The 20,946-nt window shown below is 37.5% G+C and overlaps 1 long non-coding RNA gene across 2 annotated transcripts in view; it reads right to left on the bottom strand.

Moving 5' to 3' along the window:
* LOC126637863 (uncharacterized) overlaps positions 1 to 19,311 on the bottom strand; it is a 30,222-nt gene extending 10,911 nt beyond the window's left edge. The window contains exons 1-2 of one of the 2 annotated variants that reach the window (XR_007628456.1): positions 19,254 to 19,311; positions 16,713 to 16,840 (exon numbers count right to left, since the gene is read on the bottom strand). This is a non-coding gene — a long non-coding RNA (uncharacterized LOC126637863). Of the gene's footprint in view, positions 1 to 16,712; positions 16,841 to 17,138; positions 17,198 to 19,253 lie in introns of those variants that run through there. The other variant, XR_007628455.1, reaches the window with a different exon arrangement.
* Positions 19,312 to 20,946: the final 1,635 nt, after the last annotated feature.

Genomic DNA, 20,946 nt, shown 5'->3' with positions numbered 1-20,946 from the left:
TAAGGAAAGTTTGATGAGATTTTATGCTGGGATAAGCATCAAGATGAAAACGAAAAGTTCCAAAAACTTAAAACTGAAATGTCTGACAAATAGCTAGAGAAGTATTTCAATAACTTAGGGGGAGAACAGAGTATTGGTGGTAACAGAAGCAGCAGTCTGAATAAGACAAATTTAAACCAAACCAATACTTAAAACATCGTTTGTGTATTTCTGTTTAATTCACTTTTGGTTCAAGTTGCAGATTCTGTATTCCTTAGAAGTGACACTGAAGTTCTCCAACAATGTATAATTGTGTGATCTGTGCTGCTTAAAGGATGGATCCTTGGAGTACTGACACAGAGAGAGAAGATCAAGGCTTGGCAGTGACCGTAACATGCTGCTACACAGCAGGCAAACATTGGAGTCGAGCAGCTGCACCAAGGCGGGTTGTGCTGCCTTTTTCCTTTATGCTCTTGTTTTGACTTGTGTTAATCACCCATTGTTCTAGGTGGGAGAGCTAAATTAAAGGACAGGGCGATCGAATAGAGCTCCCATTCAATTGGAGGAAGCAGGTCACCGCAAATTCCACTGCACAAGGAGGTGAGAAGCAGGAATTCGAAATATACCTGGAGAGGTGAACCATTGAGAAACAGGGACAACAACTTAACTTTAAGTAAGGCTAAATAAAAGTACTTTGTAGTCTTCCCAAATGTTCACTATCTATTTAGCACTAAGCAATGGAGATCTCTGGAATCCACCTTTTGCCATGAACTTAATAGCACAAATTTTTAGGGGTAGAAGTGTAGCCTAATGGGAAGAAGAAAAAAGATAAATGGGAACAAATGAAAAAAAAAAGAAATCACCTGAAACAGTTTTTGTTCATTGTTTTGGGATAATCTTCAGCATGTTCATGCCATACTGCCAAGTTAGACTACCATTTCATAAATACTATTAAGCATGGAGAGAAGTTTGACTCTGTAGAACTTTCAGCCTAATACATGGGATGCTGGGATCTTTCCCAGTGAGGGATATCACTGAGAATCATTCCTTTGGCTGTGTTTAGGTGCATTTCCTATCAAACAAAAAGCTGTCATGTTTCACAAATTTTATAAGAATGACCATTCTCATAAAATTTCAAGCAAAATTTCCTTGGGTGTGGAGGTTTTGAATGGACTTTGCTTATGAACTTGAAAGCATCACAGACCATGATGCACAGAGCCCTTAAGGGTTTGTTAAGCATTCTTCATCAGCTTTCCCTGAACTCTGTGGGATCTGGGGATAGTAGCATGTGCTTGTCTTCTAGAGAGGTGGGGCGGCACTTTGGTCCATAAATACTGAGTTACAGGAGCTCCTGAGTTTTGTGGTTGGACCTTTTGTGCAATCTTACGTACTACAACTTCTGCACTCTGGTAACTTCTCTCTGGCTTTTTATTTGATGGGTGCACAGGAGATCCCTCTGTGTTGTGTGGAGTGCACCTTTGCTGGCTAGAGCAACACAGATTGAAGAATAAAGGGTTGGTATCTTACCTATGTCGGAGTTAATTTCTCTTGATGTGGTGATATCAAAGTGCATCTCTGGGACATTCACAAGATGTGATCAGCAGTTCTCCAGAGAGCTACAATGCACTTGGTCCAGGATGCAAATACATTGGAAGTGTCACTCTCCAGCTATAGGTAGAAATGACATTTGGGCATAAACCCATCCCCTTCCTGTGGCATAATGCAATTTTTGAGGCTTTCAGGCTCCTACGCTGCCATGTCCTCTATTTGGGATATGCTGTCCTGGGACAGATCACTGCGTGTGATGTGAGGAGTGGTCATTTTTGATCAAAGCAAGTACTGACAAACTGCATGGGAACTAATGAAAGGACAAAAAGAGATAGATCTGGAGATGGTTTTTACTGATTTCAATTGAAATTTTTTCAGTTTATAAAAATGGATAATATTGTTTTATCTGTGTTCTTTTTTTAGTCCATTGAGTATAACCATCAAACATAACCTAAAAAATCAGGATTTCCTATGACCTGACTTTAAATATGATGGAATTCTCTCTACAACAAAGCAAACAGTAGCATTTCTCTGACTGTTCTAAGTCATAGATGGGAGGCAAAACAATTGAACATGCATTGCCATTTGCCAGAAGAGTCCTCAAGTATTCAGCAGTATATACTTTTCAAAGGTATCACCTGAAAAATTTATCCTATAATAAGCTTGAAATGTGAGGTCTGGCAAAGTATTCAGTCTGGATTTTTTAAACCTAATTCTATTGCAAATGTAACTACTCTGATTGTTTTGATTTAATCAAAACTGGCTGTTAAATCTTTAATTCTGAAGTCTTTTCAATCTTTGCTCAAAGTGACACATAGGTACTCTGTGACTGTGCATTGTGAAGTTAACAACTTGTTATTTGGCCTATCAGTTGTTGAATATTCAGCCTCTTGTTGGAATTGTTCATAATGTAAAACTACATCTGCCTTTATCATTTCTGTCTCTCAATTCATCCTTAGAGATCATAGTTTTTCCAGAAAACAATTAAGAAAAATGCAGAGATGTTGTATTTTTAACTTCTGAGGCTGAAGGTTTCCAGACTCTCTTTGTAGTTGAAGGAGGAAAAGAATAAGGAGGAGGAAGAATAAAGTATATATTTTGCCTTCTAGTGATAAACCAATACAAAAATATATCTGGTTTTAAAGACTTAGTCAACAGTTTAATAAAGAAATCAAATTGTCCATGTATAATTTCAAGATAACCACTGGAGTTATCAATCACATTTTTATATGACTACCTAATATTCTTTGAAGACTGGAAGATTAATGAAATCCTACATATTCACTTGATTTTTTTTTTTTTAGCAGACATGGAAGTTCATGGTGTCTTTAGACCTCAGTACAATCACAAGAAATAATTTTAGCTGGTGAACACTGTTCAACCCATTGAGAAAAAAACCCATCTATTTTCACAAGCCAATTACGGATTATATTTAAAAGAATCTTCAAGAAATGAACATTAAAATTTCATAATAAGCATTACAATTTTCAAGTAAGGCTATCAAATACAAAATCAGACCATTGTAATTAAGGCCATCCTAACAGTTTTTCAGAAATAATTGCCAACCCTCACATATGTCACATCTAACCATCTACATGCATTCTTAGTGACCAGAGTGAATTGGGACTGTGTCAGCTGATTATTTCTGTAATCAAACACCCCTTTGATTAAATGAAGCATCTCTTGCATATCATTGAATGGAATTAAACAGAGAGTATTTATTAAATTGTTTCTAGCTACCATCACTGTTGGGAACATTTAAAAGAATTCTTGTTCATATTTGTTTGTTTGTTTTTTTTTTTAATCATTGAGAGCAGCTGTCGTGCCTGGAGAAGTCAGTATTTTTATATAATTTCTGTAATGAAAAATATTTGTGCTCTTTTCCTAACAAATCTTTAACCTCTCACTGATGAATTAGCCACAGAATTTAGCCACGGTTTGTTCACATTAAGTTTTGTATCCTATCAAGCAAACTGGAAAAATAATATTCTTAGCCAAAGCATGCAGAATTTTATGCATCTGGTCTAAATCTTATTGAAATCAGTAGAGACTCCTACAAACTTCAATAGGCTTTAGATGAAGTTCTAGGTGTACATCAGCTTCTACCTACCCAATAGGCTTCTTTGTTCCATCAATGCACCTTCTGGTCTGGGCTGGTCTTTGGCTGCAATGAAAGGATCATGTCTACTCTTATTTAGCTTTGATTAACATCATTAACCTATCATACACTGAAGCGACTCACAGAGCAAATTGGTGAGCCAAATTCAGCAAAGCCACATAAAGCAAAGAACAGCTTGGATTGTCAGATAAACATACCCAGAGGTGCAGTTAGGATGCCGAAGTTATTAGGTGAATGATAGGAAGCCAAAAAATCAGTGAGCCACTTGAGCAGAGAGTATAAACATAAATATCCAAAAGCATGCCACAGTGCATGCGTATTTTATGTTGATGTGCTAATACATTATCTGCTAAGGGTTTATTTAAACCATTTTTGTATTCTCTGCAATTCATTTATCTGCATAAAGAAGAGCCACTAACAGGACAGTGCCTTATGAACAAGCAACCCTGTATGTTTTCCACTGCTGTTTATAATTCTTCATGCTCATATCTACAATTCATGAGCAAATTGGCTCGTGAATGTTTCCATAAAGGTTGAACAAAGTATGGTGCTGTTAACACTCGCACTGTCATGCACAGAATCAAAATGTGCCCACTCTCATTCTATTCATCACAGCTCAAAGACATTTTGGCAATGATATTATCCAAATATTATTAAAACTTTGAACCCTGTCCCCATAAATTATAGCAAAATGGCTTCAGAGCCATTAGGCAAGGAGGATGTATGGGCTCCAGTTGCTTTGGAGTAATTATGTGCTTAAAAGGAAGCGTGGCTAAGCATTCTACCAGTAAAAAGAGAAAAGCTATGATCATTTGTTACTGCTTCAGTGCTGTACACAGTATTGCTCACACAGGTCAAGCCAACCTTACAGCAGGACAATTATCTGCCTAGAGAGACCAAACATCTGTTATTAAGTACGCAGAGGCACCACTGCAGCATGCTAGAAATCTTGTCCACTTCATTGGTTTGGCTTACGGTAATGTACTTCAAACACTTGGCTAACTCTGTACAACATCCCCCCTTTCTTATTGTTGCTGCAACAGTTCAGCTTTGAAATATGCAGTACCTTCACTCCCCCATTACTTCCTTTAATATGCACACAGCTGTTAAAGATGATGGTGTAACTTTAGATGAGTAGCTCTTTCTCTTCTCTTTTCTCCCCCTCTCTCTCCCTCTTTCATTCTCTTCTTACTTCAAAATGTGTTTTGAACATTCTTGTACATATGTAAGTCACCCACTGAGAGTCACTGTGGAGATTTAAGAGTGGTGCAAAAGTGCAGGGACACACAGTTTTTACAGTATAAAACAAATGTTGCTTGATTTCAAACATTCCCTAAGCCAAAGAGGAGAAGGATGCCTTTTCACACAACGGTTATGAAATACATGTTTAAAACAAACAACAGCACAAGGAACAGACACCATTTGCCTGCACTTACTGACAAGGCTGATTATTCACCTGAAGTGAGGAGATTTTGAACTGTACACAATGTACCCCACTTTTTAAAAGCTCTGATGTTAACGTACAACTATTTCCCCCCCTCAGATAGAAACTGCAGATGTAACTGACACATTTGCTTTCACAGGGCATAGCAAGAAATGTAAAAAAAGAGTAATGAACGGGTGGCAGAGATGTCAGGGTTAGAAATTAAATTTATCTTATCTGTCTTGGGTTTTTCTAAGCAGCCTATCACGGTGCAATAATCAAAACTCTGGAGGACATGTTAGGTGGGAGAACTACAGAAATCAAAGTTCCTGGAAATATTTTTTCTACAGGCTTTGAGGAAAAATGTACTACTTCTGTATTTGCTCTATGCACAGTGTACTGTAGTAAGAGGAACTGATACAACTAACAGATATATGCTGTCCTGAGATTCTATCAGCACAGGCTTCTCTTTAAAGAAACCCAGATTGCCACATGTTAAAAGCAAATGAGTACAATACTCTGGGATGGAAAACACGGGTTGACAGTGCTGCATGCACAGGTAAAAAGTAAAAAAAAAAAAAAAAAAGGAAAGAAAAAAAAAAGATGAACAGGATCCCAAGAGCTAAAAAACAATCCTTTGTCAAAGATGACATTGTTATGTAATCACCAGATTATTTTGCCCCTTAGGAGAAAAAAGACTCCTGAGGAAAAGGCATACCTCATCACTATGATGTGTAGCTCACTTCAGCCATTCCCATCTACACTATGCTCCCTTTTCAATATCTGTGCCTGGGAATAAAAGACCAGTGTGCCTCCTGTCTGAACTTTATATTCACTCATGCCTAGCCTCAAAGGAATTACAGAATTGATTCAAAACATAACTATAAAAGAAAGATTTTAATTAGCTTTCTTTTAATTTCAAATTTGTTTGTTCTAAAGCCAAGCTCACAAACCCCTTGGACACACTCTTCCTCTCATAGTTAGAGCAGACACTGTATCTGTAATGGATATGTTTGTCAAACAGAGAATTTAACACTCAGTTCAAGAAGAGGTATTTGGGGCAAATCTGAAAATGGGTACACTAACTAAGAGATTTGTTTCTTTATCCTAAGATGACATTCTTGGAAAGAATTGCAATTCAATATGTACCTTCTGGAATCCCATTGGCTCTTATCAGTTATAAGCCTTATAACATTTCTGGTAGATTTGCACAATGGTCTGAATAGAAGAAACTGATGGTTTTGAATAGGCTCTTCCAGAGGGTATGCTTCAAAAATTTCATGTAGCCTTTCTAGAATTTCTTTTTGTCAAAGAATACATTGCACAAGTATCCAGAACTGGTATAGTTTATCAATACATTTGATTTAACAGGGACATACTTCACAAATACCTGGGAACTATGGAAGTTATCAACTCGAAACCTGTAGCATGCAAGGGTACTCTGCTTCAGTAAAAATAATTTTAATCATGCAGAGGGAAGAGAGGAACTCACACTCCAGCTCAAGCAGGCCACAGAGACTATGGAGAAATGACCACCACACAGCAGTCTCCAAACCTCCTGCCTCCTGATAGTGCTAGCTGCAGCATGTTACAAGCCAAAGGACAAAGTTTTGGTAAGAGAGATGCCAGGACATCACAAGAGCCAAAATAATTTCAGAAATTACTCAAGAAGATGTAGTAGGTTGATTACCTACATATAGTTAAGAAGCGAATTTGAGAGCACAACAAAGGTAGAGCACAATAAAACATCTTCGGGTCATAGAGATGCAGTTTGAATAGACAAAATACAGTAACTGGAATGAGATTCCTTTGGGTAAAAACATCTTAATCACAGGCAAAATTGATTCAGCTGGTCTTACTATGCCATATTATTGCTAGCAAGGTATTAGTAGGGCTTTCCTGCCCAAAATGCTGATACTCAGATAATTATGAATTGTGCAATGTTTTTAATGTAGGTAAGTATTGTTACCTAGCTAGCCACAGACACTTTCAAAATCTGTAATGTGATTCTGATTTTATATATTTGGTGTTTTGAAACTCAAACATACAAGGTAAATTTTGAAAGACATTCTTTTGATTTAAACTAATTTTCTACAAATATTTATCTGTTTTTACTTTGAATCACTGTGTTTCATCCTTCTGAGTTCCTAAGGACAATAACCATGATAGGAGAGAAAATAACATTTTAAAATTTGGAATTCCATGGAAGTCAATGGGAGATTTGTCTAAAACCCACAGCAGCCTCTGGTTATGATACAGTTCTCTGTCTCAAATCATTACAGTTTATTGTAAGTATTTATGATAATCCAGGTTTATTTTTAAAATGGGGCCATGACTTTACTGATAAGACCCTTCCAGAAGAACATGTTTATACATGTACTATATATATTTACCTCTTTACAAAATGGCCATTTACACAGTGCAGATACATAAATTAAAGATCCATCATACATGGCTCATGAACTCAGTTTTTTCCAACTAATTTAAACACAATTAGTAACCAAGCAGGACAATTAAAACTCAACTGTAAAATAACACTGTTTGTCAATGTGTTCACAACAAATAGGGGCACATAATTTTTATGTCAGTGTAAGAGAAGAGACAATAGATGAATTAGAATCACAGAATAATTTAAAAGTTGGACAAGACTTCTAGGATCATCAAGTCCAACACTAAACCATGTCTTAGAGACACATCTACATGTCTTAAATACCTCCAGGGTTGTTGACTCAATCACTTTTCTGGGCAACCTGTTCCAATGCTTGACAACCCTTTCAGAATTTGAGGTCTAGGACAGGAAAATGAAAGAGGAGAGAAGAAACTACTGTTATTCTACAAACTACAATATTTTTTGGAATACATCCCTTCTGATGAATGAGTCAATCATCTGGAGCCTCAGTTTCTTCATCAGTGAAATCATATTGATTGCACTTACATTGCAGGTTACTTTGAATGTAATCCTGTGGGCTGATCAGTATTCACACAAGTGATCCCTCACCTGTTAGCTGCAAGTGTCCCACTTACAAGGTAAGAAACTAATCTGCATGAGGAAAGGCATCAAAAGAATTTCCTTGAGCTCACAGGATAAAAGAAATTCTGTAAATGCAAAGGTGGATAGAAAAAAAAAACATGCAAAGAAAATTTCATAAATATTCAGCCCTGAGTGATGGGTGCTGCACACAGTGCATATTAATTAATGCAGTCTTGCAACTCCCTGCACTCCTTCTATTTAACTATTGTCAATTATCACAACACTTTATAAAGCAGGCAGCATGTTAGCCCCTTGCACAGCTCTCCATATAGCCCAGCATCTCTACACTATTTGGATGTGCACATTTATAGAAGCAAAGAAGTATTTGTAAAATATATGATAATAATATCTGATGGCTATTTAACCAGGGTTATTTGTTTATACAGTGATGACAAACTGGAATCTGTAAAAATTTTTTCAAATTTTGTCTAAGTTCAGAATACAAAGGAATAGAAGGAAAGAACAGACATCCTCTGAGATGTGAGGCTTTGAAGAGCATGAATGGAAGTAGTGTGGAAATGGAAAATTTAGAGAGGGCAAACATTCCCCATTAAGGAAAGTGATAAGAACATGAAAATGATCACATTTGAACTGTAAAAAGCTATTAGTTTTTCTGTAAGTGTAAAGAGGAAAATCACAGGAGTGTGCATGTGCAAAAGACATTTACTGATGTGGTGAAAAAATTGTTGATATTTAAAACTGAGAAGTCTGGCTAAGCAGTAATAGTAATCTCTAATAGAAAAACATCCCTTTTGACTAAAATCTAACAGTCTGTGATTGTTTCCAATTTCCAGCTTCTGAGCCAGGAAAATACTGCATGTACCACTTCCACAGGCTTCACCAAGAGCTGTCTCTTCTGAAGTATGAGAGAGATCACTGACAGCACTTCAGGCTGCAGCTCAGAGTTTATACAGCAATAGTTCATCAAAGAACCTCCTCCTCCTGACTGCCTTACCCAATACCAATCTCAACTCTTTCCATGCTTCCAAACACCTCTGACAGGCTAGTGAAACTTGCCTTATTCCATCCCTTAATGTTTTTCTTAACTAAATTTCCATATTTTATTTAAATACTGATTGCCCAAGAGATACAGAGCTACTGAAATAGATTTCAAGCAAAGTTTCCTTTATCTGAACAAGTCTCCAGGAAAAGAGGAGAAACCTAATAAAAAAAAAAAAAGCAGGTTAAAAAGGAGAAGCGTGGGAATGAGCTTGTCAAAGAGGGTTTTTGATCTGTCTCACAAAATATTTGACTATGTGAGGAGACAAGTACAAGTAGATGAAATTTTCCATATAAGAAAACTCCTCCACAGTCTAGTTTCAAAACAAAGAAGTACACACATTAATGTCAACCGTTCTGTGCCAACTGATTAATTTTTGTAATCTTGTTTTAGGTTTCCTCTTCAATTGTCAGTTGTAGTTTCTTAAGAAATCTGCATGCAGCTGCATTTTTAAGCACTCTCTCTACTCAAATGAACTAATCTCTTACATTGTAGTTGTCAGAAAAACCCTTTCAATATTCTTTTCCACCAGGAAAGCATAATTTATGGTAAACCACATTTTCTCAAGACCTTTCCCTATCAAGAGGACATACGTGAAACTGTGGGCATAACTTTGGACTATCTTTTGCCTTCTTGATAACAAAACAGTTTAGTCTGTGTCACTAATGCACTTCTTTATGTAGGTGGATTGTAAAATCATTCTTCAACCTGAAGAAAAATATTACTTCATGCAGCAATGACTGCACTTCCAAACAGGTGAGAAGAACGGATATTTTCACAAATTTATTTTGAAGCTTTCTTATGTTGATATTACAAGGTAACTGCTTCCTGAGGGCAGCTGCCTGGTACTGGTCATAAGGTAGAGCTGGTTTCAGACCCCAGTTTATAAACAAAGTGCCTCCTATGGCATAAAAAATACTCCAGATATCAAGCCAATTTCAAAGTTTCCATGAGAAATTTGAATATTCTTTTTTTCCTGTGGCAGCTGCTTTCTCTCACAACTGGGATGTGGTGGAGTTGGAAAATAACCTAAACAGTTAACGTGCAATGAAAATTCAGTAGCCTACAGGGAAAAATCTTTCAGTCCAGTTTTGAGAAGACAAACATCCAACCAAAACATTAACAGTTTCAGTGAGCAATAATCACCCTGGTTAGCAATCTAAGCAGGGATTGTACGGACATGGTGATGAAGCTAAAATCGAATATTAGTATGGTCTTTCTAAGTTTAGCTGGTAGACTGAATCAGGAAAAGTGCCCTGCCTAGACAGTCTCAGCTTTGTAAATAAAGGAAAGACCCCATTCCCTCACTGTTTATCCAGTCCTTTTATGTGTTCACCTGAAGACACAGACATACACATTCAAGTTCACTCCCAAGTTTTAAGAAAAGTAGTATATTCCTTTTAAAAAATATACTGGACATTTGGATTAAAAATCTAGAGAGTTCTTGTTGGGCCTTCCAGCAATTCTTGTAGTGTTTATAAAGGAGTGCTTCTGACACTAAGTTATTTGCAAATGTTCCTCTTTTGGGGGGGCAGACTTGGAGTGAAATTATAATAAGTAAGAGCAGATTGACCCAGATTAAAAGATACAATTAGTCTGTCTGATTAGTAAACCTCAAAAGTACTACTTACACTAAGTTATTGTTTTTATGACAAAAGAAGACATTCTGGCAGAACAGTAAGTCAGCGCCATGGAGGAAAACCTTGCAATTTACTTCAAGCAGTTTAGAAAAAGCAGTTTAGAGATACAGCAATTCAGTAGAACTGAAATATTATTATGCTAAAGGTAAGCCTGATGATACCAGTAAATACATTGTAACTGTACATGCCTCATTCTTTTTCCTATCAAAGACATTTTTTGCATGGTGTGGGTGATATTTTAATCACATGCAAAATCCCACTGACTTGCAGTAAGACCAGGCTCTCACAAAAAATGGATCTTTTCCAGTAAGCACTCAGGCCCAAACCAGCTTCACTTTACAGCTCCAGTGGGACCTATCTGAGTACGATTTGAAATGAAAATTAGGTTTCCATGTGTGTAAATATATACACGTGTATATTTTTATTTACACAGATATAGAATTACAAACTCATTCCTTTAGGGACCACACTTTGAAATATTTTTTATTTGCTAAATTTAATGTTAATGACAAACAATGAATCAGTCACTACTTGTGGAGTGGGGGAAGGACAGAACTGAATCCATTTGCTGTCCTATAAACCACTATTTTTAATTAAATTCATTAGGACTATTATCCTCCAAAAGACGTTATTGTGATCTGTACCGTTTCATTCCAGTACCTCAAAGCAAAGCATCGTGCTACCACCATTCCCATTTCTCCTTAAAGCCTGAAACATGTGCTTTTTATATGAATCTGTCACATGGTTCAGCTGTGGTTGCACACAACACTGTCAGCAAGGTGAATTGTGGTCATAAAGCATCACTGATGGGCAGCAAGGCATCCTCAGCAAGAATTTCTCCCAACAAGGAAAAGGAGTCATTGAAATGACATTTCATTGTCACTTGTAAAGGTGCTACTCTAATGGATAATCTCTCATCAACTAAAAGTTGGCAGTTCCACCATCTGGTGCTTCTAAGTCTGCTGGTCCACATGCACACCAGTGTTACTGGTCTTACACCACTGGCTTCCCAAATTGCTTATAAAATACAGTTCACAGCTGGGAGCCATGCCCAGTTTTCCCTCAGAGCAGATCTCTTGAGTCCATCAAGAAAAAGCTGGGGTTCTTTTTCCAGGGTACACTGAAGGAACTTTGAATAGAGGCTGTCATCTGATTTTGAAAGACTCAGTATAGCAGGATCCCCTGGACAGCTCTCTCAAGTGGGAAATGGCAATTTTGTTCTAATGCCTCTTCCATACAGAAAATCTGCTGATTTTCCTTCATTCTGGGAGGCAGTTTCCCATCTGCTGCTGAGTGCTATGATGCTATAACTGTGACCATAGCCTAAGCAGTTTCAGGATGACAGTGAAATGTGCATTTTTAAGACTAAAGGGAGAAGGAAAAGCCTGATGTCGAGACAGGAAGCTGATGAGTCTTGTAATAGCTGACTCTGCTATAGACTGTCTTCGTGAGAACAGAAGATGAGCAAAAAGTGACCTGTAAGAGACAGGAAGAAGCCCCGGGAAAAGCTGTCTGAATATTCTGAGTCAAAGAGAAGATCTATGCAAAAAAGTTACTTTGGGCTATTATATTCATGCTTCAAGTCTAGGATTATTTGTAACATGTATGTTTGCATAGGTACATATTATTGCACATCTTCATGTGTATAGGTAGCTATGTGAGGAATTATTCCTGATCTGTGTCCATCATCATACTTCATGTGGGTTTTTTCATTACAGAGTACATTTATTAATTTACAGATTTATTAAGTGCATATATGGATTTATGGCAAATGATTCAGGCATTATAACGAATTGAACATGATTCAAAATCATGACTGCAGAGGTAACTTCAATGAGTTTAAAATAAGTAATAATACACCGAAGTGATGACTTGGAACAGCAAAAGTTTTCATTGAGCATACAGAATAACTTTAGGGGAAATTAGACATTCTGCCATCCCTGAGGGACTAGGGTAAAATCTTTAGCATGCCAAATGTGAGGCATTCTTACTTAACAAACTAAAAAGTAGATGAACAGTCTCCCAAGCTGCTATCTTACAGGAAAATGCTTGGCTGTATTCCTGTCATTAAATGGGGAAAAGAAGCACTCAGTCAGGATGGAAGGAGAATGTAACTCATCAGTGAGGGGAAAGTGAGGTCTTTGCAGATATACAACAACTGCTTTGAACTGCACCCATGTCTACTTTTCCCCAGATACAGCTGCTTTTCAAAATATTTTAATGACCACATATTAAAATACTAGATGATAGACAAAATACATACATATAAGCTCTTTAAATAATTGAAGATATCCTACAAGGCTTAGTGGGTTAACTCCTTAGTAAGGAGTTAAGGTTATCCTTGAGGACTAAACTCTGCTTTCTTTCATACACATCTATCTACACACACATATACCCCTCTCCCTCCAAATTTCAGATTGACCATACATAACAATTTTTGTACTAATAAAGCTTATTATGTGGGAGTACTCTCATAAAATTACAAAAGGGCATGACAGAAAGCTGCAAGGAACAAATATCACATCACAGGTATTTCTGCCTCTGTAATTTCTTGACACTATCCACACTGTGACTGAACCCTGTGTTCATCCCTGCTGCACCTTCAAAGTAGCTACAAAACCCACCTGAAAACCAGAGTAATGGTCTCGTGGTTGGCTGAGCTACATTAAACCCACAGTCATGGAAGCAATTGCAGTACAAAATGTCCCTATGGCACTTATGTTTTAGAAGTTTGCTCTTTACTTTCTGCAGCTCCCTTCACTCTCAGGGAGGTTTCACAGGGCAGCTGAACTAATATATTAGTTACCAGCTTCAGAGGAGTGGTCTCACTCTTGTTTCTCCTCCATCCCACCTAACCAACCTCAGCTGAGCACTCAGTCAGACACTTATTCTCAGTGAGGTGATTTAATTTTCTGCAAGCTATCAATTACTGTAAATGATCCACAGGGCAGAACTGACACCCTCAAACCAGAACTAGACTTAAAATCGTATTTTAAGTCCCAAAATCCAGCTGTTTTGTTCAGCAAGTCTGGTGAGCCTAGGTAGTCATCTTTCCAGAGTGCATCCCGCAATGAATAGCGATCACACAGCCTTCTGAAAGGCAAGTATTATTTATAAAGATATTTAGGTGTTTGCTCTCACCTAAGGCCAGCCACTTCTGGCAGTGTGAGCATGGCTGCTCCTTCTGAATCTTCCCAGACCACAGCTCTGCCTCAGGCAAATTCTCCTGAACCATAAAATCCCATCTCTCAAAAGATCACTCTTTGAAATCTACCATCTACTTTTTTTTTTTTTCCTCCTGTATTTAAGGGACATTTTTTGCCCTGGTTCAAATGGCTGAAGAGGAACCTTCAGAGTTGATAGAACTTTCCTAAATGATTCTTAATAGTGTGCCAAGAAGTTTCAACCAGGGCCATTCCTTCTCCTTCTACTTCCCCCTTCCAAATCCTCCATTAAGTGAAACCAATGTATTTTTACAATAAACATACCACTAAACATGTCCATATATAGACTGATTTGATTATTATTGCAGAGCAGCTCTGATTTTTCCAAAGCAACTTATCTTAGTCATCACTATACAACACAGAAAAAGTCATAAAACGAGAAAGCAAAAAAGAAACTCAAAACCTCTCTTTAACATTCCTCATTGACAACGTCTTCTTCATGTATTCCACTTTGTCCTAAGTGTTTCTCCAATGCTTTATTAACTTGTTATACTCTGCCTACCATTGAAAGTGAGCCAAATAGAGTGGCACGCTTAGGAGGGCTCATTTTTTATGCAATAAAGGAAGTGAAGTATCTCCTATGAACTTAAACTGCAAAGCTTTGGGAGATAGGAGAGAAGCCTGGGAAAGCAGAACGAGAACATGTTGAAAACACAGAGTGAATATCCATAGTGCAAAATCACTATAGAATATATAATTACAAGTACTTGGGAGCTCAGTGTTTTGTCTCATCCCCCTTAAAAGCTGCATTGTGGCACAGGAGCCAGCATCAACTCTAACTGTGTCACCAGCAACAATGACAGTTATTATTACTTTTATTATACCCAAATTCTCCATTTGTTCCTGTGGCTAATATGTCTTTTAATCTGGTACCAGTACAGCATAGGTGATTTCTGTTTTTACTGGCAACAACATATTCCCTGCTGGGAAAATATGACTCGTCATGGAAAAGGCTTAATCTCGAAATTCAGCTATTTTTTGTTTCTTGGTGGCCTCTAATTGCAAGCTTGAGGCAATGTGCAATAATTATCAGTCTGCAAGCATGAAAAGGAGCAAATGCCACTCAGGCTATATGGCTGCTTTGTGCACACAACAACATGTAAAGAACTCTGACATGTCAGTGGTGGGCTGGCAGTTGCTTCTTCAGTGTAATGGCAGTGATTCAGCTGGTAACTGGATGAAAAATTGAAGCAGGTTTCCCTGTTATGATTCTTTCATGCATCTCTGTCAATGACAGTTTACATTCTGGGATTGAGATAATTTGTTTCCTGTTTGCTCACAGCTTCAGGCTTTTCTTGTTTGCCACCGTGGATTTACAGCCCTCCCCCTCAGCAAACCACATCTAAGGGGTTGAGGGATTACAAAGCTTAATACTTTACAGCTCAGCACATGTAGCAGAAAGTTGGAACTACTGTAAAAGGAACAATGACTACATATTCGTGTGAAATAGATACATACATGTGTGCAGATATGTACGTCTGTGTAGAAAGAAGCCCACAGAGCAGTCCACACAGTGGTGAGATGCTACACCAAAAGGTTTATTAGCATCCTGTCTCCTCATAAACTGAGACAAAATCTCAGAAAGAAAAAAATTATAAATTAAAATAACCTTCTTTATCTGTTTTTTCCCCTAACCCTACTTGGAAAATGATTGCAAAGTAAAATATACCCTTCAAAAGACTTCTAACAGTCAGACCTTTCTGCAGGTCGATGAAAAAAGACGTTTCTGTATTCATACAGTCATTAAACATAAATGAGGGCATGATCTTAAATATTTTACCCAAATACTTCACTACCTCCCAATGCCTACCCGAAGTAGGGAACTGCTACTACGTACATTAACAAACGTGTAAGCACTGACAGGAATGGTAAGGCTGGCATTTAACTCTTGCTAAAAATAACTGGAGTTGATTTCAGCCTTGAAAAACACGACCCTAAGTTCTCAGAATAAAACATGAGGGTAAAGCAGTGAGACTAAAACAAAATGGTGAGTGTGTGATTAGATGGAGACCTGAATAGAAGTTGCCCAATCTACCATCTTTCTTACTCAACTATCCTTTTTCTTTATCTGTGAAAGGAAGCATTGTTTGTCTTTATCACTCTTGTCATGGTCAGCAAAAATGGGTGAAACAAACAGTTTATTTGGTAAATGCCACCTGCTTTTTGTTTTTCTATTCACTAGCTGTTCAGAAGCAGTTCAGCTTTTCCTTGAAAGAGTATTTGTATTCACAGAATTATTCGTGGTTGCCAGCTTATTCACAAGCAGCTCATTACAAGTGCTCACTCTTTAAGTACTTGGTTAATTTTGATTAGATAAATGGCTATAGGGTATGTTTCTGTCCCTGACTGGATCTCTTAAGTGTTCAGTTTCTTGATTAAGTATTCATGTTTACAAATTTACAGCTCTCTTTCTAAGACTTTTCCTATATATTTATTTAATATACACTATTTCAAACATTACTGCCATAAGAAAATAAGCTTTGTCACAGCAGTTCAAGCAACAGTCTCTGGTGACTGAAGTTGTGGAAGTGGCATTACTTGTTTGAGTGAGTACAACTGAGGTCACCCTATTTGAAAATGCATACATGATGTGTTATACAGGTTAGCTGAAAGAAAACTGGTTCTTAGAGGAGTCACAGTGTATTACATGAAACCTTGTGAAGTCACTAGAATATTTTAAAATATAATGGCATAGTCAGATCATTAGAAATGTTTCTGAATGTAGACCACAGAATCAAATCCACTGACCTGCCCTGGTTCCTTTGCATGGTTCAGTGTTGCATAACAGTTGTTAAACTGTCTTCATCAGTTGTGTTTATTACTGCTGATGTCATCTGAATTGTGCAAAGAAGCTTTGCAGAGGTGGTCTTAAGCACCTAAAATGAGACAAAACACAGCCATATTAGCTTTTTTTTTTCCATCAGATTCACTCACATTTACTGTAGGTTGTGAGTGAATGTAAACTTTAAGAATGAAGATATGCCCTTCTGGGGAAATACTATTAACAGATCTCAGGACCAAGTCCTGAATTAGGCTGGACTTTAAATATCATTTTATTATGTCAAATGAAGTTGAGCAGGAGGGCCAAAAGAAGGCAAAAGACAACCTAGAGCCTACCAGAGCTGGGCCAGCAGAGGCAGCCAGGGAGTACAAGTGACATGAAAAGAAGCAAACCTCCTTTGCAGCAACCGTGTTAAAGCCACTGTTTGAAATGACCACTACGTGCAGATCCTCCTGAAAAGAAAGGCAGGAAAAGGATAACCCACTTCTGCCAACTGAGTCAAGCCACAGTCTCCACGCAAAACTGACACTAAGTATTTTACTCTTTACAAATAGTCTTTATAATTGGGATTTTTAAATAATCCTTCTTAAAAGGGATTGCAGCTGTAATCAATTTGTGGAGGGCTGTTTTAATAAGAAGCTGCTCGAATAGGATTAACTATGAGACCCTAGACCTCTTTCCTCCAGTCCTTAAACTCCTATTTGAAACATTTAGATACCCCATAAATTATTTATTGGTCTTACAAGGTGTCATCAAGCTAAGAAAATGATGCTTGACAAGTTGAAAACCGTAACCATTTCCACCAATTTGTTAACAGCCTCTCCCACATGGCATGTAATGTCTCACTTCTGCCTTGTCTTACAGGAACAGTAGTTATATTCACCCATTGCACCAAAAGCACATGTGGAGAGCTGTCAGACCTTGTGCATTCTGTTTATTTCAGGAAATGTTCCAGAAAATAATTTATAGATAGCTTGAAAAGAGAATGTCAGAGTGGATTTCCTTTTTCTTTGCAAGGAAACAGGAAAACAGAGGTTTTCACTCTCTCTGTCTATGACCCCAAAAAAACCCCCAGTTGACTCCTTGATTTGTGAACTGCACAGACAAACACACATATAGACATGCTGGAGAAAAGAATACAGGGAAAATCTATGGAGAAAAGAATACAGGGAAAATCTTTTGCCAAGAAAAGAGAAATCCCCCCTTCACCTGAAGTACATCTCTCAACAGCTGTATCAGTCAGCTAAGGTTGGTAGTAAGGCTACTGGAATTTTTCTTTGCAGGGCTTCTCCAGCAACACTGGCTAGTGAAGACTGGTAAAAAGGTAGCAGGACAGGGAATGCATTTGCTGTAAGAGATGTAGCTTAAGGATCACTCCAAGCATGTGGCAATTTGCAATTTAGCAAATATCTTAAGTCAGTCTTTATAATTCTGATTATCTAAGAAGGATAGAAACTCACTGCACCTGAAAATAGGTTTCTGCTCATCACTGCTTCTTGTGGGAATGTAACACAATGTTTCATGCTTGCTTTCATCTGTAGGGTCTTAACAAACTGACTCCCATTCTGACAACACTTAGTCATTAGTTACAGCAGTTTTGTGGGGATCTTAGGTCATAAGCACCTTGTTTAAATAGTTTGTTAGTTTTGTTTTGTTGGATTTTTAAAATTTATTTATGTATTTACTTTTTACGGCCAGAGTGAGGTTATAGATTTGATCCATGGTGCAACCAAGCTTTGTACCATGAAGCAGTCCATGTCAATGTATCACATAAAGCAATTAAAAAACTGGTTAAACAAAGACTTCAAAGTGTGAAGCTCTAATTTATTACATGCTGTTTATTTACTGTATTATTCTACTAATACCAGATCAGTCAACCTTTAACAGCAACAATAAAACTGTCCATGGGACCAAGCCTCGTGGGGGAGTGACCTGTAGTTTTGCAAGTGTACAGTTTCCACAGACAGAATATCTGAAACTAAATCCGCTTAAAAGCACAAAACGGTGGAAACTACAGATGCACACAAGTAAGGTTTTGTCTGATCTACTTCCTGATATAATTTCAAGTTCACTGAACTTCTTTGATGTTTGGTCATTTTAAGAGACAGTGACTGCTGAAAGCTTCTCTTCTGTTCAGTCGTGGTGCATGGGACACAGAGGAGAGAAGAACTACTACATCTGAGTTTATCAGATATTTAAACATTGGGACAGGATGTGGTCATTTAATAGAAAATCCCTCTTTGTCTAAAAAGGGAGAAAACAGAATATGAAGTGAAAAAATAGGAAAAAAAATCTATTTTTACTTTCGAAAATATTTAAGCTGTTTGTTTCTTACTCTTTATAGACACCATGAGATTATGGTTTGATCCTTTGTACAAGCCATCTGTTTAGTATGAAGCAGTGTTAGTGTATCACATAAAGCAATTAGAGAAACTGGTTAAACAAAGACTTTAAAATGTGAAGTCTCTCGCAGTCCTGGCAGAAATATTTAAAATACAATACAGTACCTTTTCCAGAATCTGCTCTAACTCCCAGCAGACTGGAACCATTAGCGGAGATATCACTGGAAACAAAAGCTAAGATTTAATGCAAGAAAGTTGCTGCTCTCTGCCATCTTATTTTTAGATGATTGCATATGATTTTTAAGCCACTTCAGTACCTTAAAAATAAGTACTTCTGCTTCAAATGTAAAAGCTTGAACATGATGACCTTAGAAAAATATGGGGTGAAAGCCAATAGTGCTTTCCCATTTTCCTTTGGAAAACTTGATTTTGGTAGTTAAAGTCAGCAATAAAGTCACTTTAAATAATAAAAGGAAAACACATCTATTAGAAAGCTGCAATTTACAGGTGAGGAACATTCCATAACAAATGCCTGGATATGCAAAAACATTCGAATATGAGTTTTCCCTTGTTCTAGGTAATTTGCCGAAGTTTTTATCACAGTACAGCTCTGCTCATTCAACAGACATTTTGTGGGTTTAGGCAGATACACAGAAGCAAATGAGTTTAAAAGACATACAAAGCAATATAATTTAGCAAGGGGAAAATGAAGAATTTATTGAGCTGCTAATAGAAAAGAAGCACATTGGCCCAGAAACCCCTTTTTGTTTATAATTTCATAAACGGAGTCAGTAGCCTGAGACAAGCCTGTCACATCTTTGGCATAGAACAAGGGTCAGTGATGGATAACTGACCTCCTTTCTCACTTTTATCAACAAATGTCAAAAAAGGCAAACAACAGCAATGACATCCTGCCCAAACAGCCAAGAGTGTTTCATTTTCTTTGCACTTCTGTTTCCTCTGTGCCTTTAATCAGGGCCGGGGGATGTAATTGCTCTGTCTGGGCACAGCTTAGGGCATGCTGTGCAACTAACAATTAGTTTAGAGACTGAGATCTATAAATTTTGAGAAAAGAGTAAGAGGATTTGGTGTGCTTGAGCTATCCTTTCTAATGAAGAAAAATATCACACCGGAAGGGACCCAGAGTGTTATCAAAGCAACTTAATATCATCTGGTAGTGATTTGTAGGCCCTCATAATCTATTGTGATCATGTTGAAGGGGGAGGAAAAAGTCCACGTGTTCCACTATTTATGAGATTTCCAGAACGATGGCCGCCATCTGTGCAAACGCCACTAATCCCAGCCACCGTCTTCATGGCAAATGGCTCCACGAGATTGTCCGAGGGAAGGGAAACACTGCAGGAATGTTGGGCTATTTATTGTTTATAAAAATAAACCAACTGGACTAAGACATATGCGAGGAATTTATATCAAACAGCTGCAAAAGCAAGTTGCCTCAATAGGGAGGGTGCATCGATGATGCAATCGGACCACACTGAAAGGTTTTCCTATTAATCTTAGAATATACATGGTACACTTGAGATACTGGTTTGTCCCCATCTACACCCAAACTCACCTTACATGGATATTCTACAAGTAATTTTTGAAAACAGTTTATGTAGTCTGAAACTGTTTTATTATGTGAGTTTATGAACTAAATAAATATAAACAAAGTCTAAGAACAGTCTGTCCCCATAGAAGCTTACCTCTCTTAAACATTTCCTCATTACTCTTTCAGCTAAACAAGCACAATGCAGATACTGATACTCAGTGTTTGTGAACAAGGCACACCAAGTTTCTAAGATCTGAAAATTTCTTGGTTTATGGTTAGCAGCCTAGACCCACTAAAGTCCTTTCC

Source organism: Myiozetetes cayanensis, unplaced genomic scaffold, assembly GCF_022539395.1.
Source record: "Myiozetetes cayanensis isolate MyiCay16 unplaced genomic scaffold, myiCay2020 scf16, whole genome shotgun sequence".
Lineage (NCBI taxonomy): Eukaryota > Metazoa > Chordata > Aves > Passeriformes > Tyrannidae > Myiozetetes > Myiozetetes cayanensis.
Note: the sequence above shows the minus strand (reverse complement) of the source record. Positions and strands in the feature narration are given on the sequence as shown.